The 26,106-nt window shown below is 43.1% G+C and overlaps 2 long non-coding RNA genes across 3 annotated transcripts; both read right to left on the reverse strand.

Moving 5' to 3' along the window:
- Window positions 1-559: 559 nt before the first annotated feature.
- Window positions 560-14,974, reverse strand: LOC132326022 (uncharacterized). 2 transcript variants are annotated; one of them, XR_009486110.1, is made up of 5 exons: window positions 14,816-14,974; window positions 14,350-14,530; window positions 10,898-10,990; window positions 5,532-5,712; window positions 560-1,141 (listed from the first exon to the last, which is right to left on the reverse strand). It is a non-coding gene; the product is annotated as an uncharacterized LOC132326022 (long non-coding RNA). The 2 variants fall into 2 exon arrangements; XR_009486109.1 differs by lacking the exon at window positions 5,532-5,712.
- A 160-nt stretch (window positions 14,975-15,134) lies between these two features.
- Window positions 15,135-25,146, reverse strand: LOC132326894 (uncharacterized). The gene is made up of 3 exons (XR_009486355.1): window positions 24,976-25,146; window positions 22,962-23,179; window positions 15,135-18,096 (listed from the first exon to the last, which is right to left on the reverse strand). It is a non-coding gene; the product is annotated as an uncharacterized LOC132326894 (long non-coding RNA).
- Window positions 25,147-26,106: the final 960 nt, after the last annotated feature.

The raw sequence follows: 26,106 nt of genomic DNA on the forward strand, positions 1-26,106 counted from the left end.
TGAAAAAATGAGTGGAGAATAACTGGGTAAGATCAGCTTTAAGAATGGCTGGCAAAGGACTTGGCATAGAAAAGCAGGCTTCTCCTCCAACCCCACAAACCAGTTCACCTTTGGTGTGGGTCTGTTGAGTGCAAGCCTTACAGAAAAACGACTGTGACCTATTTTGTTTCATAGCAAACGTGGCTTTGATGCTCAGATAAAGATTCCTGTATTTCCTGAGTGCTCAAAGCTACTTACATGGGAGAAGATTGCTTGGTAAGTAAGGATTTGTAGGATCCAATGAGCCTAAGAGCATAAGAAACACGGGGCTGTCAAATCACTGGCCCCTCCAGCCCTCTCTCTCCCAGCAGAAGGAAATGCCAAGCAGGAAGGAACTGCTTCCTGTGAGGGTGGGCAGGCCCTGGCACAGGCTGCCCAGAGAAGCTGTGGCTGCCCCTGGATCCCTGGAAGTGTCCAAGGGCAGGTTGGACAGGGCTTGGAGCACGTCTGTGAAAGGTGTCTCTGCTCAAGCTGAGCTGTCCCTCCAGCCCCAAGCAGTCCGTGATTCCATGTGCACAGAAAGGCCTGGCTTACCCTCTCCAGACAGACAAACTCCTCCCTGCACAGTGGGCTGTGTGCCAGACCTACTGCTGGGCTCCTCAGTGAAGGTCCAGGTGCTGGGCTGCTCCCTCAGCTCCCTGCAGCAGCAGCAGCAGCAGCAGGGCAGTGCCATGTCCTGCACGTCACAGGAGCTTTCTGGGACTCCTGACTCTGGCTTTATGTGATCTGTACCCAGCACCAATACAATCCAGACACAATCAAAAAAATATCAAACCATTCAAGCAGCTTTTCATCTGACAAACCTCTAAGTGAAGGATTAATATGCCCTGAGAGATTCAGAGAGATAAAGGCTTTGTGTTTAGTTCAACAGCCCTGCCAAAGGGTTCAGAAAGCTGTTTCACAAGTGTTATAATGCAGCCCTCATCTGCATTTGTAATTTAGCATCCCTGGAAGTATAAACAGCAATAGCTCATGCATAAACTCACCCTTCATCATCAGCAGAAAAATGAGTTTATCCGTGATGTAAGATTTCTTCTTTACTTCAGGTTGTGGAGACAGGGTTCTGGTTGTATTGTTTCTCTCATCACCTTCCAAATCTCAGCTGAAAAATTAGAAGACATCTACTTGACCTTGAAGCCTCTGATATGAGGAAAACGTATTTTCTAGATGATTAAAGTGAAGTGGTTCTATGCAGTTCTCTGCTCTACCTGCAGTCAAGGTTTACTCATTTTTTTCCAAGTAAAAAAAAAAAAAAAAGATTAAAAATATTAAAATCATCGTACCAGTAATGCACTGGAGTTTTACCAGTTATGCCAATTTTGGGGAGCCCCTAGAAATAGTACAAATTTCTGGTGTGCAAAAGACACGTGGTTGAGACACTTTCTCATAGTGTGTTTTTCTTTACAAGCAGGGTTGAGTATCAGTCCCAAACATTTTTCCTCAGTCGAGCACATTTGCTCTGCCTTTCAGACTCCTTTTTTTTTTAAGGTGGATGAATATGTTTAATAACTGAACTGCTGGTAATGGAATTATCTCCTGTGTCTCTATAAAAGGAAAGCATATGCTTTTATACAAATTATTTATAAGCAAATGCCACAGTTGAAGTTATGAGCATTATAAATACTGCCTGTCAGCTGAAATCTTTCTCAAGTTGAAAATGGAGGTTACACTAAGCTAAGAGAATGGAATAACAAGGAACTGGGGAGATTCGAGGTAGAAGTACCTCCCCATTTGCATAATGACTGAACAGGAGGCAAGCTGCTCAAGCAAAGAACACTGAGACACGAGCAGCTGCTCTTCTCCAGGAGTTTTCAGCGTGCCCGAGGTGCTGGCCCGGCCCAGAGGTGCCTGCACAGAGAGCTGGGCTGGTGTGTGCAGGGAGACAGGCACAGGCACCTCCTGAACCCCTGGCTGTGACAGCCCTGACAGCGTGACAGTGCTGCCAGCAGGGGATGAGTTCACCCCAAGGAGCTGCTGGGATGGGAGCCTGGGCTCAGTCCTGCCTGGCGTTACTTGCTGCCTCTCCAGCCCAGGCCTTCTGCACAGGTTAGCCCAGAGCCTGGCAGCTACCTGGGTACCACGAAAGCTGAAGAGGTGGTTCAGGAAAATAGCAATAGGGAATGAAGGGCTCCAGAGGAGATCCTGGACCAGAGAATATGTCTTTGCTTGCTGCCATATATTGAATTAATTTCCAAATGCATGTGCCTAATCGAGCATTTGCAAGTTCACTTCTTTTAAAACAGATTGATAGGAACAGAAAGGCTTGAATCCATGGAAATGCAATGTGAATGACAACATTTGAGGCAACAGAAAATCTCAGCAAAGAATTTACAAGCTATTTGGTTTTCTTTCCCATTTTTTCACTTGATTCCTTTGCAGGTCAGCCTGTCCATAGGCTTGTCTTTGTTGCAGGCATACAGGAATTGAACATACAGGACCAGAAGGATGTTTCTGGGCCATATCAGCCATCTATATTATGGGCAGCTTCCCCTCTTGCCTTCCTCTGCTAATCAGATTAAAATTCTCTCCAAGCCAATACAACATTATCAGTTGGAAAACTTGGCTTCGTAGCCAGCCCACATATACCCATTTTCAGCTTGGAGCCATTTGTTCAGCTCCACTGTTATCCTTTAATTTCCATTAAGCTTGTCCCCAAATGCTGTTAATACCATTTCTGTGTTCAGAGTGCAGCTGCATCCTCTCTCAGTCTTTGGTTTTGGGCTCTGATCAGAAGACAGGTTTTTCTTTTCCCTGTCATCCTGGAATGGCTGCTCAGAGCTGTTCAGATCAGGCTGTTCCATCCCCCTGGCAGCTTTTCAGATTGGATTTTCTCTTTTTTAAATACAGTAAAGCCAAATTCTACACATTACTTAAAACTACATGTCTAAATCAGATTATAATTATTATTTGGGGTAGGTCTCATCAGCCCTTCTCTATGCCTGCTTAAAATAGGAAAAAAAATACTATATCTACTGTGATAAATTCTGGCACAAGTCCCATTTAACCATCATCTGTGTAAGACAAAGTCAAGCCCAACTCTAAATAGTTGTTTCCAAGTGATAAGGAAACTAGATGCTCAGACACCCAACTAGAGACAGCCAAGATTTAACTGGGATTTTATCCAAAAGAGGAGACTCCCTCCCTGGCCATGAGAGAAGACAAAGTTTGGGCTTGAACATTGGTTGAGTAGAGTACATGTTGATATTTGATTTATCAACATTTTTCCTCTTACCTGTGCTCATTTGTATATAGTGATAAAAATAATTTGTTTCTGTGAGAAACAGTTGTGTTTTTAAAAAAATGCATTCTACATAGTGTATTTTGCATTAGGGAACTTGCAGACCACTCCACTGCACACATATTGCACATACACACACTGATCAATATCATACTGCTCTATTTCCTAACAAATCATTCCTTAAAAACAGTCTAAGGATTCTCTGTGCAGCTCATAAAGGCCCCAAATCCCGTTTTTTCCCTGACTTTAGCAGCACATTACTGTGTTTCCAGGGGAGATAGATATGAGTTACCAGGTCTGATGGTGCAGTAATAGCTGCCCAGGGATTTACAACCTTTGCTATCTTCTTGCTACAAAGGATCCTGCCAAACATGAGCTTTTCTTTCAGGAAAAACAATTAGGCATGCACAATGAAATCAGGAATTATTGCCATTTCAGAACTTCTCCAAGGTTTTGGCAGGGTTGCTCTGGAGACCCATATAACCTCTCCTGATGGCTGGCACCCCATAAATATCAGGGTCAAGAGCAATCTCTGCTTATAACTGTCCAAAGGAATTCGTTTCTGGCTCCTTTCATGATGTCATTGGCATTGTGAAAAATAATTGCTGAGGTTAAAATGTCTCTGGGTGACCTGTCTTGCAGTAAAATTGCTGTGAAATTGCTAACTCACAGTCACCATAACCCCCCAGGGCTGCTCCCTGTGGCCTGCCCACTTCCTCATTGCAACTATTAGTCTGGGAGGATGGATGTCTCAGATAAAGAGATTAAGATAAATTCTTTGCATTGATCTCAGATTGAGAGGAGAAATGGCACCTCTTCATTTGGAGATGGATCAGTGGAAATCATTTTCAAATACTACTGACTATTCCTGAGGTGAAAACAACTGTTAGTTCCTTGCAGCAACAGAGCTTTTTTATTTAAAATGAACACCATCGTTCAGAAATAACTCCCAAATTACCATCTCATTTCCCTTCCCCAAAAAGGCATTAAATGTGATCTGTGTGCTCACACAGGGAAACAAATAAATGGTAGAAAATTAGTTCACTGCACACATCAACTGACTAATGGGAGTTCTGAAGGCAGTGAAGAGATGCACAAGCCCAGTTTGCTTCCCTGGCTGGGTTTTAGAAATCCTGCCTGTCCTACAGGAAAAGAGGAAATCCAGAAGTGCCCCCCTGGCTGTGTAAAAAGGTTTAAGGCATCTTGGATAGTTCTCATGCTGTGGTGAGCCAAGGGTACCCTGGTAAGGAGACCCTTAAACTGACACAGAAGGGAAAAGTAAAAACAGGAAAGAGAAGGCAAAACTAACTTAGTAGGAGTCAAGATGGCAAGAGAAACATCAAGGAGCTGCTTAACAAAAGGAAAGATGTAATTTAAGTCTATTGCAGTGGATAAATAAAAACACAAGGAATTCTATATTGGTTAGCCTGTAATCCATCTGAGCTACCAGCCCTGGCATCTGGTGGTGGTTGGGGGTTGGTTTGGTTGGTTTTGTTCTTTATAAATTAAATGTTAAATCACTGCTTGGAGCCAGAAGCAAATGGGTAAAAGGGACGTCATATCAGTAAATATAAAAATAGTGGGTAATCATGATGGCAACAAACTGGACACTCACTGTCTTGAACAAAGCTCTACAAACCGAAGCACAAAGAGGAATTGACCCTCAGTTTCTTCAACAGGAACATCCTTGAGCACTAAGTGGATAAAATAAGTAACTACCTGAAATTTGATGGCAGCCTCAGGCCTCTACTGCTGAAACAGCCTCAGGACTTCTACAAATTACAGAAGAGTCCCCAAACACAAGAAGCCATTTCCAGCACTAAATAACACTATATTTTAGTTGGTGTTTAAGAGACAGTTCCACGAGCCAAAACCAATTTTAAATAACATGAGGTGTGAGAGAAAATAGAATTAAACTGAAGGAAGTGACAATTGAGAACTTAATAAAAACACTTTGAGTAGATGCCCCCAAAACCACAAGTCTGGGCTAAAAAAAGAGAACTGCAGGTTAAAAAGCAGCCTGGCTTTGAAGGAAATGAAAGCCACAGTACAGCAAGATAAATATTGCTGTTTTCATTTCATTGCTCTGTTCAAGAGCATTCCCTTCATTCCCAGGCATGGGCTAAGAGAAGAAGGAAAAGGTGACAGCAGTGACTCTAAGTGAAAACTTGCACTTTAAAGAAAGGGAAGCAAAAGGTGTGGAAAGGTTCATTTGGCAAGCACAGCTGAAATACTGAGAGCTTTTCAAATGTACCTTTGGTCCCCATGCTGTCCATGGCAGCTTTGGAGCAGTTTGGGAAGCAGGAGCAGGAGCATCACTCACACCACTCCAAAAGCACTTTGTTTCGGGAGTTCTGTGTTTGGCAAGATGTGAAGTTGTAAAATGTCAAGGCCAGGTTGTACATGAAGAAGCAAAGGACAGCTGCCTTCCTCTACTGAAAAGTAAAAATGAAAACGACATTTTGAATTTAGAAAAGTATAGACAATTTCAGTAAATGCAGCTGTTGGGGAAAAAGGCCCAGAGCCTGTTTCAAGCTTATTAATGCCAATGATAGGTTTGAGAGTCTGACAGTTGGGTAAAGATGCTTCTTTTCTGGGTAAAATATCACAGCGATGCCACAGGGTGACCTTCAAATATGTTCTTTCCAAAAAGAGCTGTAAAGGACTTTTTGTCTGCCAGTCTCAAGGGCAAGTTTAGCAAGAACACAGGGCACACAGGGCCTGGCCCATCCTCCTTCCCCTTGCCCGAGTCAATTACACATAAATGAAGTTGTGCTCCCACGTTCCCCTGGTCTCCTCTGGCAGCCTTTCATCAAGCAGGTATTTAAAAGAAGCATTTCCTTCCTCCAGCACCTGCTAATGCTGTCAGCCCAAGGTGAGAGCGGGCTCAGAGCAAGAAAAGCACTGAGCAGGATCCCAAGGCTGCCCATTGCTACAGAACCTGATGCTTTATTTCAGCAGCTCCTCTGGGTCCCACTCTTTCAAACTTTACATTCCTTGCCAGCTCAGAGGCTCCAGTTTCTCTAACGTTTTCTTTACAGTAACTCCTGGCTGCACCAAGCCAAAAGTACATATTTTTCAGCATGGATAAATCCCTTTCACTCACATCTGAGAGTAAGACAAATACATGAGCATTCACTACATCTTACTATGAGCATGGACAGAAACAAGGCAGCCAAGGCAATAAATTCCAGGAGAAAGGCTTCTCCCAGGTGACCAGCAGGAAGTAAATGAGTAAAGGTACATATGTTAGGCAAGGCAGAGTCCACAGCAAGACATGTGTGGAAGGGAGGGAGAGAATAAATCTTTCCCTTATTCTCAGTGGAACTGTATTAGTCTTGCCTCAATTAGGCTTTTCTTACCTACTCCTTTCCTCCAGTGGGCAAGCAAATAAAATCCATAGGAAGGATGGAAAGAGGAGAGCCACAGCTGAGGCAGAATGTTCCCTTTGGATGTCTGGAGAAGAACCACCTTCCATTTTCACTCCCATGGGGTACAGAGTGTATCTCATGTACAGTAACAGTACACACTCACCTCTTATGGCCAGGGTGCCTGCTGCACTCCTACCCACAGAGAAATTCCTGTGGCCTAGGTGTGTGGGAAGTGGGGATTTGGAGGGGACCTTCACAGCATAACCTTCACATGTGACAGTGTTGAGGCACGTTAATCATCTCCTATGAGCAACTGACACAGCATGCAGAAACAGACACAGAAATGATTCACAGCTTTCTTACCCAAAGGCTGTTCCCGTTTGTTGAAAGCACAATCTGCTGCAGTCAGCGAGATCTACCTCCTCTATTTCTGCCCCAGAAAAGAGTACATATCTCCTCATCTGCCTATCCACCACCTTCTGATGTACCACAGCACCACAAACCCCTAAAACCCCTAAACTGGATTAACACAACATTCCCACCAGGTAGGACCCGGGCAGCACTTCCCCTCCTCATCACCACACACCCCCAGGGGAGGCCCATGAGCACACTGTCCCCAGCCCTGAGTGACCAGCTACTCCCTTCTGCCTTGCTTTGCCATTCCCACAGCCCTTCCTCACCAGAGCTCTGCCGTGGTCCCAGACTTCTCTCCCTTTCTCACTGCCCTCCCAGTGCATGGCAAAACCCCTTCCCAGGCACACCCCCTTGGACCCAGCATTCTGCACTCCTACAGCTTGGACTCAAGAGCTTGGGCTCTTCTTGCTCTGTGTTTTCCCAGTGCCCAGCACAACAGGGAGCTCCTGGGTGACCTTCCCCTGCTCCTTCCCTGTCCTTGCTTACATAATGTGTATGACTCATTCATATGAAGTCGCCCGTAACATGCAACATCTGGGTCTGTTTTTGATTTTCTCCTTCCTCTGTGAAGTTGTCAAGTCAGCTCTGGGATATTTTGTCTAAACTTGATCCTTATAAAGTTGATGTAATTAGGATGGGAAATCCTTTCCAATTTCATCTTTTGGGGGATAATCCCATGTTGCTGTATGCTATTTCCTCACTAGATGTTTGTGTTAGGAGAAGCCTTTTCTTCCTACTTGTGTCTTCCACGCAGTTTTGGAACAGATAATCCCTGGGTCATTAACCCTTTCTGTGGTCCTGCTGAGCTCCTCTCACCTTGTACTCCTCAGCATTTTTTTTCCCCTATGTATATTCCCTTGAAAGGTTCCTCCATCTGTTTGGTATTTGAATGCTTGGAACAGCCTCTGTTTCTTGGGGGATGTGGCCCTTTCCACATAGGGCATTATCTGTTTTGCCTTTAAAAATGTACCAGATTTGTAAATTTGAGGGTAATGATTTATAGCCCAACTGGTCCTAATTCTCTCATTACTAGTCAAATAAGGACTTGTTCCAAATGTCAGATAACAGATGGTGAAGAGAAATTTTATTGCCATTTCTTCCTAGACTAACATTTGAGGTAGCATGGAAAAAGGGAGGAGAGGGCAGAGCTGGACACAGATTCTAAACATATTTGGTTTTAATCAGCATTTAAAACCTTCTCCTATTTTGGCCAAAATTTCTTACTTTCAAATCTGACTCAAAATTGATCAACTATTTACTACTCTATAAAGTTCATCTGGTTTTGTTTTTAAGATGGAGTAATGTCACAACAAATCTCTAAGTTTTAATAACAATAAAAAACCCAAACAAGCTACATGGTACCAAATGTATTTATGTTTTTCTTAGCAACAAATTTCTGTTGCTATAATTGTAGCAAAGTGGAGATAAACAGCTGAAAAATGCCTGTTGGATACTCTTCATAATCCAGGGTTTGATGTAAAGTCTAGAAACTTTAATATTAAATATTGAATCATTTAAAAGGCAACTAGTACTTATATTACAGCTACACTAAAGGACACATATTTTTGTCTGTATGTTTTAGATTATTGCAGGGCTAGTGATTCTTATCCATTGTGAAATCTTAACCAACCTCACAATTTTTAGTCTTTAACGAGATCTCTTTTGATCTTCTTAGGAATTTTATTTCAATATATACTGGGTAATTGTTAGTTATTGGCCACTTGTTAACTTTCTTGACCTTGAAGCTAGCTATATATTTTAAGGGGAATTTAGGTAATTCATTATGGTAATACCCATAACAATCTGATCAGACAGTGGAAGGTATCTTAACACACACACCCTTCTATCACAAAAAAAAAAATTGTATGTAGACAAAAAGAAGAAGAAAATTCTAAATAAAGTCCTATGTAAGAAATGCACTTTACTGCTGTGTTAGGAGCCACAGGATTCCAAGAGTACCTGAAATTCCCTGGACAGCTGTGAACCAGCACTGGCAAGATGATTCATCTGCCTTTTCCGATGCATTTGCTGAGTTGTTGTGTTTAGGGAATGAGGAAAATGTTTGGTTTACTCTTAGAGTTAGTACTGGAGATTTTAGTGTGCGTTCTCATATTTACAGCAAACCTCTCTTGTGACTTTGAGGCACCCACCTTTTGCCTGCTTCCAATGCAAATTCCTCAGGAGGAAACAAAATGTTCTGTCTCATTTTTGGGCAAACCACAGCATTATCTCCTTCCCATCAGTGCCAGTGTCAATCCCTTCTTTGCTACATGGATGGGAAAGATCTAAAATTTGTTACAGTCATTTAAACAACAGCAGCAATTTTTCAGCTTTGTCAGCTGCCTCAGCTGAAATGTCTCCTGTTTTCCACCAAACTCTAGTGCTCTCCCTGCATCCCTGTCTGAGGCCAGCAGAGGCTGAGCCCCCGTGTCAGCCGTGAATGTCTTCTTCAAAACCTCAGCCAGCACCATTCCCCATCAGGATAACTTCCTGAATTCACACAGGAATCCAAACACAAACAAGGCCCCTCACACAAAGCAGCTGCAGTTGCAGTTTACTCATCCTTGCCTGACCTCAGCCTCCTGCAGGCATGGCAGAGCTCTTCAAAATCCACATATTCCATGGGTGGTGCTCATGGCATCCCCCTGACACAGATGAAAGGCCCTGGAGGAAAAGCCAGCCCTGAACAGCCACTTTATGTGGTCACCTTCTACAGAGTAGATCTGGGACCAAAAAGGGAACAACTCCCTGTTCGACTGAAGGCAGGCAAAAATACCAGGATTGAATAAAGTAAGTGAAACTGCTGTGAAATCCATGGCCTGAATGGTCTGTGCACTGCTCTTGGTGACAACTGGGAATTCTAGCATGTGGCACATACCTCTGGAAGAGTCCTGGTGTTATGTGTTTTGTCAGTTTTATGGGCTGGGGCAAAGCTGAAGATGTGGTAGAAAGCAGTGGGTAAATAAAGAGATATGAGTTCGTTTGGTCTGTTGGGGTTTTTCTTGCTAAAATCTCAGGTTTTAGAGCTGGTCCTGTGCTGGGTGAGAACCTGACTCACGATTTCTGTGTTTGGTACCAACACAACACTGCTGCAAATGCTGCTCACAGCACCCTGAGTGGCAAAACAACAAAACCCATGGAATTGTGGAATCACTGGGGCTGGAAAAGACCTTCAAGGCCATGGAGTCCAGCTTTGACCAAACACAGCCATGGCCAAGAACCCACTCAGTCTATGGTACATTCTGAAGGCTGAAAATTTACCATGGGAGTTTGACTTGAGGAAAACATATGAACATATTTTCCATTCATTTTGATGATACAGATAAATATGAAACTCAGGGGGAAAGAAGTTTGTTCTTCAAGGTTGTATACACTGCTAATAAATAAAAAATGAAATCAGATTATAAATACCAGATCCTCACACAATGAAATTCGCTTTCCTTCCATTGATTTAAGCAAGTATTAAATTGATTTAAAGGCTGCTGTGTCAACTTCTATCGCCAAGGGGTTTGGTTCTGAATATCTAAGAACTTGATTTTTTCAAGTCTTTTATATTTATCATTCCCATGGTGCATGGGAGGCTGATCATGTCTCAGCAAAGTGGAGATTGCCAGACAAGTGAACAAAACCCAGACCCCTCACCATGTGACCCTGGTTTAGATCATTCCATGTGGGGACACATATGGATAGGGAAGAACATTTTTCCATGTATATATGTATATAAAAATACTAAAATAAACATATATTTTATATGTACGTGGAAATAAACAAAATTATATTGATTAAATAGACAATTTCATAGATTATATATATAAAATATTAAAATGTCAATTACCAGTTCCTTCTGGCTTGATCCCCTGCCTTTTCTTTGCTCCCTCATGTGTATTCATTCATCCCTCATGCTGGCTTGCCCCTGAAGGACCAAGGTCTGTAAGCAGAGAGAGAGTAACTTCTCTAAATCTCAAATTACAATAATCCAGGATTTAAGAAGCAAAATGGTACCATTACTGCAGATAATTGTAACTCTGGAGAAATAGGTCAGAGCTGCAGTTCATCTCACCACTGCTACCAACAAAGCAGGTCAGGATTTGCTTTCTTTTGCTGCGCTGTTGCTTTAAAAGAAAAGAGCTTATTTTTCTGTATTGATAAAGGCAACAAATTCCCAGGCAGCAACACAAGAAGAGATAAAAGCAGGAATTAAATCTCTGGTCTATGTGGCCTCGGGTATCCAGTCCCACACAACACAGGCACAACAAGACAAGGCTCTTTTTAATATTTCTTTTGCAATCACAAGCACAGTTCCCCTTCAGTTGCATACAATGTGCATGCAGATGTAACAGTATTTTCCAAACACTCTCCATGGAAAGGATCAATATGAAGGCTCCTCTCCCTCCTGGAACCTGCATTCTCTGGGTACTTCTTAGAGACAAGCTGTCTCTGCAGAACAACTAAAGGCAAGGAAAACAAGAATCCCAGCATTTTCTTTACTAGCTTTTGTGGAATGTAGTCATTCAAGGAAGAATTTGCGCAGCTGGTAAAGGCAGTGTGACTACAAAAAAATACAGCCTCCCTATAAATTCTCTGTGATCCCTGAGGAAACCTCAGGAAAAAGGCCATTGCAATGCAGATTTGCATGGTTCCCTGAAGGATACTGCACTTCCACTAATCCTCCCCTGAAGAGATTAGGCTTTTCAACAGTTTGCACTCAAATACAATTAATTTTGATGGCCCTTGCACGATTACAAGTCTAATGTTTAGTTTTGCTATCAATTACCACACGACACTCTTCCTGGGTCACTACTCTGTGAGCTACTATGGCTTTACTTACATTGAGCCATCTCCACTCTCTCTATAATTTACACATTTGGAGCACAATGGTCTCTCTGAACCAGCTCAACTGTAAAGGAACAGTAATAATAATAATAAATAAACAGTAAGTTAATGCTTTTGCTGTCAAGTATTAGAGGCATGGAAGAAATTAATGGGCACCTCTCCTGTTCTACATGCTGGCATAGGAGCTCAATTTTGGTTCAAATAATAGATGTTTATGTGAATAATAAGACTTGTGTGCAGGTAAGTCACTAGCAGAGTCCTGTGTGCAACCATCTACTAATTAATGCACTTTGTTAATGGCAAGTATTTGTGTACGTGTTGGTATTTAGGTAATTACTCACCATTTGTAAAAATCCAATCAGCTTGTGCTAGGAGAGAGCTGTTAGTTCTTTTCTGATTAAGAAAGGTTACCCTAACAGGAACCCTGAAAGTTTGCAGTCAAGCTTTTTTGAAGTTTTCTGCTTGGCTATTCACCTCAATATATACATCATCTGTGAAATATTTACAGAGGAAACCACTTAAACAATGAAATATAAATGAGTTTGATGCATTTCCCTGCCAGGTTTTACCCAGAGCGGTATTTGGGGGATTATGCAGGGATAGGATTGCCTAATGAATCTGGCCAAGTGGAATCAATATGAGAGTAATTAATTTAACTCCATCTTTTTATTTTTCAAAGTGACAGATTTACGATGGGCCATGAAAGAAACATGAAGCATTACCATTTCCCTCTACTGGAGGCAGACAGGGCAGATAAAGATAACTGGCGCTCCTTATATGACACAGAGCAAGAGGACAGCTCTGAGCAGAAGGAAAAGGCAGGAGGGAAGAAGGAGGAGCTGGGAACAGCAGGCCAGCAGGCCTGGTCACCTGATTGCCTGCAGCTATTCCGGGGAAGCGGCACCAAAGGACAGCTGTCACTCGCAATAACCGCGGCATCTGGGGCACTTCCCCAGAAGAGGCAGAGAGATTAAGAGCGTACAACCCCAGAACAGGCACACATTGTATCTGCTGGGCTCTTCACGGGCCTCTTTATTTGACCCAATTATGACCCATCTGAATTGCTGTGCTTGGAAAGAATAATTACTGCCCCAAATGCTACAATTTTGTTTTCTCTTTTATTATTTTCCCCCCAGATATCCAGCTCTCCTCTTCTTTCTCTCACTTCTTTTTAATGTAAAAGGGCTCTAACAGCCATACCAGCTGCTGAAATGGAGAAACCAAAGCAATAAAAGGATTTAAGCCACCACTTGTATATTCATTCTCTCTCTTTTTGCATCGTTCTTGGCTATAAATATTTTTGAATGTTGTCTCTGTGGCTACACGCAGAAGTTCCCTTTAGCTCTAGGCTTTAACGACTTAGTCACCAATCCAGTGAAAACCAGAAAGCCTGAGAACCCCTGACAGTTCACATCAATTCAAAAGCTGTTCCATTGACATTTGATAAGAGATTGTTGCAGTAGCAATATCTGGAACACTACATGAATTAAACAAGGGCTTGATTCCCTTTCTATGGATAAAATGTACAACAATCACCCTGCTGAAAGAGTGCAGAGATAGCAGACTGAGTGTATATGTGTTACACTTGTCTTTTTTAGTATTAATTTCCCCTTTCCTTGTTTAAACTAGTGGAAGTATTAAAGCTCATAACCAACCACGGTAATTTCAATTTAGACCACTTCAGTTTGGTGAGCACTTTCAATTTAAAATACACGCTCCAGCAATTCCAGCAATACAAAATACTTTCCTTTACAGCTGCCCAGAATAATACAGGATTTGAGCTCTCTTAACTCTTACTCTCCAAACTCCAAGGGGAAAATATTATTGCATGCTGAGAGTCCTTACAGCGATTTCTGCCAAGCTATGAAAAAACCCTGTAGTTTTACTTGTCTGTGCTGATTGTTTCTGAGCAGTAATGGAGATTTCGGAGGGTTTTGTAGGTGAGTGTGCATCTGTGCACCCTGGGTGTGAGCGGGTGAGGGACTGTGTCACCCTGCAGCAGGCTGGACCTGCTCCAAGGCCTGCAGATCTCATTGGGAGCTCTGTTTATTCCAAAGGCAGTTCGTGTTTGCAGTAGGTAAATGGCTTTCCAAGCCAGCAGGAAGAGCCTGCTCCTGGGGACTGTTAAGGTACTGCTGGAGGGAAGAGGAATGGAATCTTTCAAAGAAGAGAAATTGCATTTTGAGCACATGCAGACACTGAACAGAAATCTCATAAGGTTTTAGTAAAGCAGAATCAGAGTTTACAACCCAGTGAGTGCCTCTACATCTCACCTGCCTGGATGTTTCTCAGGGTTTCAGTGGGATAGGACAGCTTTTTCCAAGCATTTCTCCTACTGAGAAGGAGCAACTGTTGAAAAACATTGCCATTCCCAACTAACAACTCCCACAGCTTCCCAGGAAAACCACACTTGATTATATGCAATATATGAAAAGAATATTGGAACACACTTACCACACGTGGTGGAGGAGAACATGGGGCAACCTCTGCCTGCTCGAACTCATTCCCTTGGCCACTGCACTACACACCACCAGATCCTGAGGAGCTGCTCGGGGCTTTTGCTGCATTAAGGGGCTGCTTTCACATGGTACCCAGATTCTTCTTGCTCCCACACTGCCAAGCCTCTGGTTTAGTCCTGGAGTGGGAAGCCAGACCAGCAACCAGCATCACTAACAGGAGATGCAGAGTGCCCACCCCAGGTACTTGTCCCACCTGCACCCTCCTATCAGTTCCCAAGTCACAGCAAAATAAATGGTACAGAGCAAACCTTTGCTGGAGCTCCAAGGGAACTGTCAGGCAGTATCTCACCTGGGTGTGATTTTGTACAATCACTGTGCACATAAATCAAGTGTGACACTTACATCAATGCAAAATGACCATATTTGGGCTCAAGCAGTCTCTTAAAACAAAAGTAAATTACCTAGATACATATAAATAAGTCCTGAGGGTGCCCTTCACCTCCACACAGCTCTGCTTCCATGGCCCATTGCTTGATTTAGAGTTTTCAGTCCTTAGACCATTACTTTCCATTGTCTGCATGGATTATTTATTTTACATCAGAAAAAAAAAAAAAGCTAAGGAAAAAGAATAAAAGTAATAACTTAGCAAAAGATGAAATCACATGTTCCCTCTTTGTGATGTTAAATCCACTCTGGGAGCAAAAAAGGTTATTGGGTCCCTTTAGTCTTGAATATGTTGGGTAAATTATATCTCTGTCTGATCAGTTAAGTGATGTTCATACAGCACTGATACTTGACAAGGAACTTTGCTGAAGTCTCTGAAAAATGTGCAGCTGTGAAAAAAGCATAAGCAAGAGGGTAGGATGTGTGAGAAATAAGTGAATAAATATGACCCAAGTTGTGATTCCTGCATGAGAAGTGAGCACTCAGCCCTCTGCAGCCAGGGTGTGCTGCCAAAGCAGGTGGAGTAAGAGACCAAAAGGGATTTTTTATAAGTTTTGTAAGTTGACCAACATGGCATAATTCAGAGATTCCACATTTTCTGAATAAAAACGTGTAAGGAAAGCTACTATTTACCACAAAAGCTGGCTCTTGGTCGTGTGTATGTGTATGTGCATTAGGGTAGAAGAAATAATTTTCTTTGCTGACATTTTTACAGGACTTCGTTTTACCATGTGCTAACTTTACTTACTACAAACATAGTATGTGTGTGACCGGGTTTTTTTGGAAGATAATATAATAACTGGAAAAAAATGTATACTCCCTCTTCCCAGTGGTTTCCCCAGAAGTCTCCACAGCTTGCTATCTATTATTTCCTGAACAGAGAATACTATTGCACAGCTATCTCCCAGCTGTCATCTGCTTTTGCTTTAGTCATTCTGCAAGATTTGGGAGCTGGATTTAATTGTTTCTACACCCAGTTCAGCTGGTAATTCATAACATGCAGATCAGCTAAGTGACAAAAAGAAAAGGTCAGGACAATTAGGAAAATTTTTAAAGAGGATTATTTTGTGCAATCAAGAATTTGTTAATACTCTGCCCTTCTACATAATTACTATTTTCTGTTTTAAAGTCATTTATTGCAAGAAATGGTATCTCCTATTCCTGAAACACCCTTAGAATATTAAAATATCTTATATATGAAATACCTTAACATATTAAATATAAAATACCATCAGGTATTTCCTTAGGTTTAATATATTTGGGAAAGTTGTCAGAAGTATATGAATTTACTTTTATTCCAGTTTTATTTTGTTCTGAAATTTTACTCAGCAAATTATCTGCCTCAAGAAATTTGTATTATTCCAATATTCTATGATAGAAAATGCTAAGTCAGAGTTCTGCATAAAAATTACTGACAAAAATACTGATAAAGTCTTTCCTGCCACACCTCACTGTTCACAATATCCACAAACACGCTGCTATAAATGGTATTTTTTTAAACTGTAGGGGACCTGTCTGATGGTTTCACCTAAATCAACACCACTGGGTTAAATAGCAAGTTCAGGGTTATGTGGTTATTGCAGTTGCCAGGTTCATAAAAAAAAAAAAATAAATTGATTATTTCCAGTAGAGAAATGAGAAAATTTAGTGAGACCAATAAATAAATAACACCGGTACTGCCTATAAGCAAAGTAATTCTGAAAGACACTGGCTTACAAAGTGCTGGTTCTCTTGCAGACTCGAAGGCCAAGTGAGACAGAGGCCCGAGAGCAGGGCAGTGCTGGCAGCACAGGTGTCAGTGAGCAGCCCTGGCTGCAGTGCCTGCAGCGTTCCCTTGCCCTTAGGGGCACAATGAGGAGCCCCAAAGCCGCAGCACGGCTGAGCCAAGGCAAAGCTGAGGCTCTGCATCGCCCCAGCAACACACAGGGTGAAGGCAGCAGCGCAGTTCTGAGTTGCTCTTACTCCCTGTAGATCTCAGGCCTGTTGCAATGAAGGCCTCTCTATTTTCAAGGCAAAGCCACCATGGCCTGGCCTGTCCAGGGCAGCCTCAGCACTCCTCCAGGGTGTCTTCTCCAGAGGGATAATCTCCTGTCCAAAACGGGGTGCTGAGGACCCCTTCCATCTCGAGGACCTTTCAGATCAGGTGATATTCAGGAGCTTGCACCAGTAACAGAAAACGTGTTTCATGCACAGATGAGGCCAATATACCCAAGCAGAGCTGCTGAGCAGCCAGCGGCTGCCTGCAAGAGTTTTCACAGGACCGTGGAACAGTTTGGGTTGGAAGGGACCTTACAGACCACCCAATCCACCCCCTACAGTGGGCAGGGACACCTTCCACTGCACCAGGCGGCTCCAATCCCCATCCAACCTGGCCCTGGACATTGCCAGGGTGGTGTGCTGGGTAACTGTGGCTCTGCTGAAGGGAAAGCCAGTGTTTGGATTTGCTCTGGATGTCCCCGCAGCTGTGAAACGTGGATGGCAGTGCTGCTGGAACCAACTCTCTCGTGAGGTTTCCTGTACTCTCTGCTAGCAGTACTGCCAAGAATATTCCTCAGACAGCTTTTTTGCAGTCACTTGGAATTTCACACTCTAGATGAAAGCAATTCAAAAGCAAATAGAGAAGCAGAGTTTAAAAGAAATAAGAGTATTTCAGGTTAGTTGTGTTAGATTGAAGAAATGAGCGGGCTTAAAGGAAAAGACTCCTGTTGGAATCCAGAATGCATCTTACAGATCCAGAATGCCTCTGGATCTCTGCCTATAGCTGGAAACAATTGAAGTGGTACAGTAGCATAGCCAGCTTATGCATGTTTTGGAAAAGCAGTCCTCTCTTAGCTTGGGGAAATGAAGATGTGTAAGGATATTATCCTCTGTACGAACTCCACATCTGACACTGCTTTTTGTTTTCCCCACAAAACTCCAGGCAGGAGAAAGCCCAGCTCTTCACAATCTTCAGGAAAGGTCTCTGGAGAAACTCCCAAAGCAGCCTCCAGTCCATGTGTGTGTGATGCCTCACATGAGAACTATTTCCATCTCCAGCTTCCCTGAGGACACGTGTTTCCCTTCTGGGTTTTTCTGTACAAACCACCTCTTGGTGAGCAGCTGAAAAGCAAGGAGACGTGCTGGAGTCGGCTCTGGAACTGCTCCCGAGCGCTCGCGTGTGCCTCATGCCAAGGAGCTCCAGTGCTTGAGTTTCACGTGGAATATTGTCTGTGGTGTCACCACGGGCACAGCTCCCAGGTCCTGCACGTTTAATGAGCCTGAGCACGCTTCTCACATCTCCAGGCACAGCAGCTGGAACCTGGAACAAATATTCCAAGCTACATTTCCCAAGGTATGTAGAGAGAGCCTAACACGAGCCATCAACACCCAGAGCTTACTGATTTAGGATGATTTACGGATGGAAAAGTAGAGGTGCCCAAAGTCCAGGGTCAGGAGACTTAATATAACTATTTGTGTTACTGTGAGGGTAACTTTGCTAGCATTGTATCATAACAGTTACAAGTGTCTTGGATTGTTTTTCATTGCCTAAATATCTGGTCTTGTACTAAATATTCCCATAGACAGTGATTGATAATACACTAAAGTCATCTGCTCATATAAAAATTCACACAATTCCGTTGTTTGGAGTTCTTTACTCACAAGTGGATGAAGAATTAACATCTTTCCTGCTCCACAAACCAATTCTACCTGTATTTTTTCCCAGAGGCTGAGTGTGTAAAGGCAGAGCGTTCATTTGAGGGGAACTCTGTCATTATCTTCCATCTCCTGCCTCTATATTATTCTACATTTTACAGCCCAGTAACTTATAGATCTAGCTGAATGATCCTTGGAGCATTTTCCCTTATTCCAAGGGTTCTCAGAGGTGCAGAGAGCTGGTACCAGATACAATCCCACCTTTTGTCTCATGCTTCTCAGATGCCTGTTCTTCACAGGAGCTGCTGCTAAACTTCTCTATGAGGAATCAACGTTGGAGGAAGAAGTCACAGCCACAGTATTCGTGGAGAATATGAAAGGAAATATTGTATTTTTCAGGGAAGAAGACAGCTTGGGGAGGAATGAGAACAAATCAGAGTGAATCATTTTCACACACTGAACTTAGTACAGAAATGAGGGGAAAGGGGTGAGTGTGAAGATACTTCCCTGTCTCATTCTATAAAGTAAGAGCAAAACCTCCTCAGGACTCCTTTAAAACCTGTATGAAGCACTTAGAGGAGATGCATCTTCTGTACAAGCACTCAGCAGAGCAAAATCATAGAGGAAGAATACCCATGGGCTGATTTAACAGTGGCAGAAAGGCCACCACTACCTGTGTCCCCACCTGCCACATCTACACAGCTTTTAAATCCCTCCAGTAATGGTGATAAAGTTACTCAGGTCACTCTGGAGAGAAAGTACTTTTGAGAAGATCAAAAGGCAACCTGGCACCCTTCTAAACTGGAAATCCTTTGAAGAGAATGATCCTAAGGGATGGCAAGCACCGAGAGCTGAGGGGGAGGGATGGGAAGTGAACCTGGCAGGGGTAAAAGCTGGAGCAGAAGATGGGCACATACCCCAGGATTTCAGTGCTGAGTGTTGAACACCGGCCCAGCCCAGTGGTTCTGGGGTGAAGCAATAAATGCAGCTGTCTCTGGAGAGGTGGGCTAACAGTGTTTACCCACGTCCATCCTGCACTGACTCATCTCCAGGCTGTGCTGCTGCAAGTTGGCCTCTGCTGGGAAGGAAAGCTTGGCAAAAAAAGGTTCCTCTCTTGCTCAAGGTCTTTGTGCTGACTAGCAAGGGCCAAGTTCCCCAGCAGGGCTGGCAAAGGTGCCCGGATGCGTAACTCGGTGAGCTTGTCTTTTCTTTCTTGGTCACAAAAAGGAGTTACTGGCCTGCACTGTGCAGGATGTGAATACCTCCCCCTTTACCTCCCAGGAAAAAGGGAAGGGCTCCAGTGAGGATCTTACCAAGCACTCCCCTGACACGTCAGCCCAGAGCACCCTGTGTCCTCCTCCCAGTCCCCCATTTAATTAAAAATAAAGAGAATGACTTCACCCTTTCTTTGGAAAAAAAAAAATAAACCATGCAGCATTTTAATGACAAATCCTTACTGAGATGAGTAATGCTTTGCTGGAGAGCAGCACCTGGTCCAGGAGGTTTTTGTGTTTGGTCTCAATCTATGCACTCCTTCACACATAAAGAATTATAAGATGATCTGAGGGCTAGACCAGGAAATTAGAACTAGAAAAACAATTACAAAGAAGGTGCACACTGCTAACAATCTGGGTAATTAAACATTGGAACAATTCAGCAAGATGGGGGCGGATTTTCCATATGGTTTAACATGTTTGTACTTAGACTGCTTCAAAATGAACACGTATCTGTAGCAAATTTATGAACACGGTTTGGTAACAAAGATTTTTGCTTCAACTTGCAGCAAGAGCATAAATAGACTTAAAGTCATTAGCAGGAAGGCTAATAGAAAAAATGAATCACACCATGAGGCACACTGGTGATCCCACCCACCTTTCAGACGACACAGGCAGAGTTGAACCAATCTCCAGGAGGGCAGATTGGGATAGAAAAGAAAAGAAAAACAATATTCATAAGAGATTTATAATTAAAGCCCAAGATTCATTTCCGCTGGAAACAGATGGCCAGGCAAAGGCATTGGGGATATTTAGCTAAAGCCTGTGCTTCAACTTGCTAACAAAAGCATGGATTTAATCTTCCATGCAGAGGGTAACCTGTTTATTGCGTATTACAGAGCAGGAAACACCCGCATGGCTTCAAACCTGACACACTCACAGGGCCAGTGCACAGCCAGCACTGCTGGGAACAGCACTGCTGCCTCCAAGGAAAAGAAATTCCAACTGCAAGGGAACAGAACAAACAACAACATCGGTAAAATCCCAGGGAGGAGTGAGAGATTGAGGGCTGGGTGAATCAGGAGAAACCTAATGAGGTGGTAATGGGTGGGAGATGCTTAAGATGGACAATAAAACCTTTGTTTTCCTTCCCTTCTTTCAGGTAAACCAAGGTTACAGTGTGGCAGGATAAATCTTAGCACCACAAACACACTTTCACACCGTGGGAAGTCTTCTGTCTTGGGAGACAATACAGAGGAGAGTCCCTGACATGGCTTTTCCACGGGGAATACAAGGAAAGTGTTGATAGCTTTACACCTGAACTTGCTCTCCTTCCATCTACCCTCCCTATAATGAACAATCTTGCTTTACTGCTGTCACACCTACCTCAGTAATTCCCCAAATGCCCCTTCACACCCGTGTGTCTCTCACCCGGACCTGTGCACAGCAGGAACTACAAACTCTCAGACGTGGCCCGCTCTCATTATCAAAGCTGTTAATGTTTCCAGCAGTACTGCCTCCCTTGCACTGCAACTCTACTTCTCCTGACGTGTTCTCAAAGTACTTGGTAGGAAAAAACGGTGTCAAATAAATGATCTTTGGGGAAATAGTATCACTAGGCAATTACTGCCTGATGAATTCTGGAATTAGAGGAGACACGGAGTGAATTTCCTCATTCAGCAGTGACAAACCAGCGCCCTGCACTTGGAATCAGGAAAAGCACAACCAAGATTTCCCTGTAACTATAGAAATGGAGCAGCTACTTTATGGCACTGATTACTCACCTCTAAGATCTTCAACACGTTCTGCTGGGAAATGCAACCACTGAAACACTCCTGCTATGCATGAGACCCTGAGGGCTATATCTGAATAAATGTAATATCTCTGATTTCAATTAGGGGGAATTAAACAGTGCCTACCCTCTGGAAGGAGGAAATGGGGAAAAGTGACTTTTGAAAATAAAATCCTCACAGAGGGACAGGTGTATTTTTCCTGAATTACACATTATAGGCATGACTGCTGTGAGCATATCATGGGATATAAAATATAACGAGAAAGTTTTTTCTGTATCCTTTTTCTTTTTTCTGCTTTGCCCAGGCAGCTTTTATAAAATGGTTGTAGGGGTTGAGACAGACAATGGCAATGCTGTGAAAAAACATGAAATCCTTCTTCTGGGATATCTTCAAACTTGAGTGTTTGGTTTGGGGTTGTTTTGTGGTTTTGGTTTTTTTTTTTCCTTTCTAAGAATAAACAAGACCTAAGGAGTAAAAGATTGCCCCACACAGAACCACAAAAATAAGCACAAGCTCCACAGCCAGTTCCCTGCCTGGGAGTGCCATCCCAAGCCCAGAGCAGCAGGGGATGCTCTAGGCTCAGTGCAGCCCACAGGGCTTTCTCCACAGGAGGTAATATTCCTGTACATCATTTGAAGGACACTACTATTGGAGTATTTTATTTATTTTTGATGTCCACATTTTCTACAGTCTACTGAAAATCTGAAGAAGGAGTGTAAAAAAACTTCAGCTCCTACTTGGGAACTGGAGAAAGTGCCATAAAATGATTAGACTCTAAGGAGCCAATCTGTTCAGCTTCTAAAAAAATATTCAAGGTTGGAATACAGATGTAAATCATGAGAGGAAAACAGCAGGTGCCTAAGGACTCTTTGTCTTGTGGATAAAAATAACATAAAGCTGGAATCTGTAGCCAGACCAAAAATCTTTTTACCTTTAACTCAGATATTAACTCCTGCAAGAGATTTACAATGGGAAGCAATGGATTTTCCATGTTTATCTGATCTAAGTCAGAAGTGGATGTTTTTCTTTATGTAAGTTCAAGAAACAGCTACCTTCCAGTTAGACAGAATTTGCTGGGTTTGAGCAATGAAATGGGACTTGAAGACAATGATAAGAAATGGCCACCTGAACTCCGTGCCTTTGGAAGGAAGGACACTGTATTTCAGAAGGCTACTGTGTAAGCAGACAGGACAGTGAGAATGGTTATTGGATGCTTATGAATTTAGCTGAATTTAGGATTATGCTACAGGAAATGTTTCCTGTGTGCATCTGAGGAACAACCACAGCTTACAAAGGAAAGACTTGGATTTTAAGGACTGTCTCCCAGTACAGGTCCATGCTGGCCTCTGGCATGGATGAGAAGGAAACAGAAAGTCAGTGGGATCTCAGCCTGCAGAGACTTTTCCACATATTTCAATATAAGCACCCCACAAGTTCAGTCTGGGTAAGAGAGTGATGGGAAAGAAAGACAGGAACCACAGAGGGTACCAGAGGGTACCATTTAATCTCAACTGGCTCATTACCTGGGATAACTGCTGGATCTTGGCACGCTCACAGGCTAAGGAGTTGAATGACTGCTGGTGAGGGCTCTGGGGCTGTGGCAGGGGAAACAGCACATTGTGTTCCTCCTCACAAAAAGCAGGCACTTGTTGCTCTTCTCTGCTGCCATTCCATGCAGGGGCTTTCTAAGCAGACTATCACATCCAATGCTGAAAGCAAAATTAATCATGCAGCCTTTTTCCTTGCAAAGAGAAGAGAAGAAAAATCTAGCAGCAGTAAAAACCTCAAAGAAATGACATTTAAAGACAAAAGATGCTGAAGTCACCTGGGCTGAAGGCCAGAGCTATATGCTCCCTCTGTACTTTTTCAAATCCTTCATTGTGAATTTCTTTCAAATCCTCCACAGTCACAGAGTAGTAAGAGATCAGTTCTTTAGGTGTATTAGAAATGGGTCTGCTAAGAGATTGCTTGGGGGTCACTTGAGAGCCTAAACAATTTGGTGAAGATAAACACCCCCGACCCAACAAGCTTTTTATCAACACTAATTATATTCCCTCCATCCAGAGTGACAAGATGTAATGGAATCTGCTGATGAAAACCAGAATGAAACTGGAACCAATTACTGTAAAAAAGTATGCCGTGAGAGAAGGACTTCAGAATGCTGCCCAAAGGTAAGACATTACTAGTTATGCCCTCCAAGTTTTGCCAATATTCAGAGCTTTGAAGCTTATGTTTCTTTAGAAGAATATTAGATGATGATATATGAAGCATTTCTTTAATGGCATACAGTTCACTGTCCCAAAATGCTCCTTTTAAGCAATGTGCAATTTCTTCATTCAAAGTCTGACAGCAGTCACAGCTTGGTGCTCTTCACCTTCTCACAGGGCCATGCTTCTCCTCCTCCTCCAGCCATCTTAAAAACCACAAATGCAGCTTGGTTATCTAAAAGGAACTAGTCCCTTGCTTTGGATTTTGGCAAGTCCTTACAGATGTTCTGTCACTAGTGATGGCCATTTCCAAACTGTGCCCACACACTGCTGGTGTAGAACCATTCCTACACTCAGAGTAAGGCTCTGACTTTCTCCTGCACACTGCTCCATGCTGGCCCAGCCCAGCTAGCAGAAGCAAGCTGCATTTAATGAGGAATAAATACGTCCTTGCCACGTAATGCTCGTAAATGATCTTTTAAAGCAAATCTAGGGAATGACAACAAACGTCATGGCCTGCACTGATTTCAGGTGATTAAATACTTGACTTTTACTGAGACACTGATGTTTATAAGGAATTATAAAAAAGTATTTTTCAGGCTACATCAGTATGACATTTCAGGACCCTGTTACCTCCTCGTTATGGAAATTCACAATAACAGTTATTAATCAATTCTGTAACTTCAATTAAAAGCTAAACTTCAGCAACCTTGCCGTGGTTATACCTGAAACAAATGGAATTTATTAAATAACTTTAAACCACACCATGGATTACACTTTTGTTGCACCATTAATTCAGATCTAGCTACTTAATTATATCTTCTTTCATGTGGCTATCTGTATTTATATTTTTTATTATTAGCTTGCTTGGCAGAGACAAAAACAGGAAGCATAAGGCAGGAAAAGAGAGCATTTTTGTATTTTCACACTGGCCTGTCTTTGACACAAATCCTACACTTCATCAAGACCATGACTTATGATCCACAGAAAGGAAATCTTGGACATTACTGAGTATTCCTTTGAACAGAATAAGATGCTGAAGTGGAGCTTGTGTTCTTTAACTGCTAAATTAAATCTTAAGCTTTTTTTTCCCCATGGGAATACACATTCTCTGCCTGTTCTTGGAAAGGAGAAAATAGAAGATGGAGCATGGCAAACAGAAATGTTCCTGCTGTGCCGAGACTACAGTTCATTAAATCAATAGCAAACAGGCACATTGTATGTCCCAGTGTCTTCTTCTGAGCTAATGTTATCTTTTGGACAAACAGACCTAACATGGGTTGTATAATTAATTACGTCTGTAGTATGAAGTAAACGAGATTTGACTCACTTTGCCTCAGCATCACTGATGAATATTCACTGGGTTTAAAGGCAGATGACAAAAGGAACCTGTGTTAATCTGGGAGTGTTACATCCTGAAAACCAACAGGTACTTCTTCCAGTATTTGGGTAGAGTGCACATCCACAGTCACCCAAATAACAACTCTTTGTTCAGAGATCTCCTTAGCTGAAAAAAAAAAATAAAATCCCATCAAACATACTACAAATCATTTTCTTTCTTTCTTTTCTCAGAGATTTCCTGAACCGCATTCAGAGTAGGACCTGGGACATCCAGCACCCCCATTTGCACAAAAGAATACCCCTGGGAGGAATTTACTATCTGACACAACATGGTGGAGTGACCCCATGGCCTGACATAACACTGCAGAGTGACCCCACGGCTTGCTGTAAAATGGTGGAGTGATCCATGCTCTGACACAAAACGGCAGAGTGACCCCATGGCCCAATACAAAATGGCAGAGTGACCCCAGAGCCCCACACAAAATGGCAGAGTGACACCACAGCCCAATACAAAATGGCTGAGTCACCCGCAGCCTGACACAAACAGGCAGTGAACCCACAGCCCCACACAAAATGGTGCTCTGAGTGCACAGACTCACCCAAAAGGGTGGAGTGTCTCACAGCCCGACACAAAATGTCGGAGTGATGCCATAGCCTGACACAAAATGGCTGAGTCACCCACAGCCCCACACAAAATGGCAGACTGAGTGCACAGATTCACCCAAAAGGGTGGAGTGTCCCACAGCTCCACACAAATGGCGCTCTGAGCCCACAGCTCCACACAAATGGCGCTCTGAGCCCACAGCCCCACACAAATGGTGCTCTGACCCCACAGCCCCACAAAAAATGGCTACGTGAGCCCACAGCCCCACACAAAATGGCGCTCTGAGCCCACAGCCCCACACAAATGGCGCTCTGAGCCCAGAGCCCCACACAAATGGCGCTCTGAGCCCACAGCCCCACACAAATGGCGCTCTGAGCCCACAGCCCCACACAAAAGGTGCTCTGAGCCCACAGTCCCACAAAAAATGGCGCTCTGAGCCCACAGCCCCACACAAATGGCGCTCTGAGCCCACAGCCCCACACAAATGGTGCTCTGACCCCACAGCCCCACAAAAAA

The sequence above is a fragment of the Haemorhous mexicanus genome, chromosome 4, assembly GCF_027477595.1.
Source record: "Haemorhous mexicanus isolate bHaeMex1 chromosome 4, bHaeMex1.pri, whole genome shotgun sequence".
NCBI classification, from domain to species: domain Eukaryota; kingdom Metazoa; phylum Chordata; class Aves; order Passeriformes; family Fringillidae; genus Haemorhous; species Haemorhous mexicanus.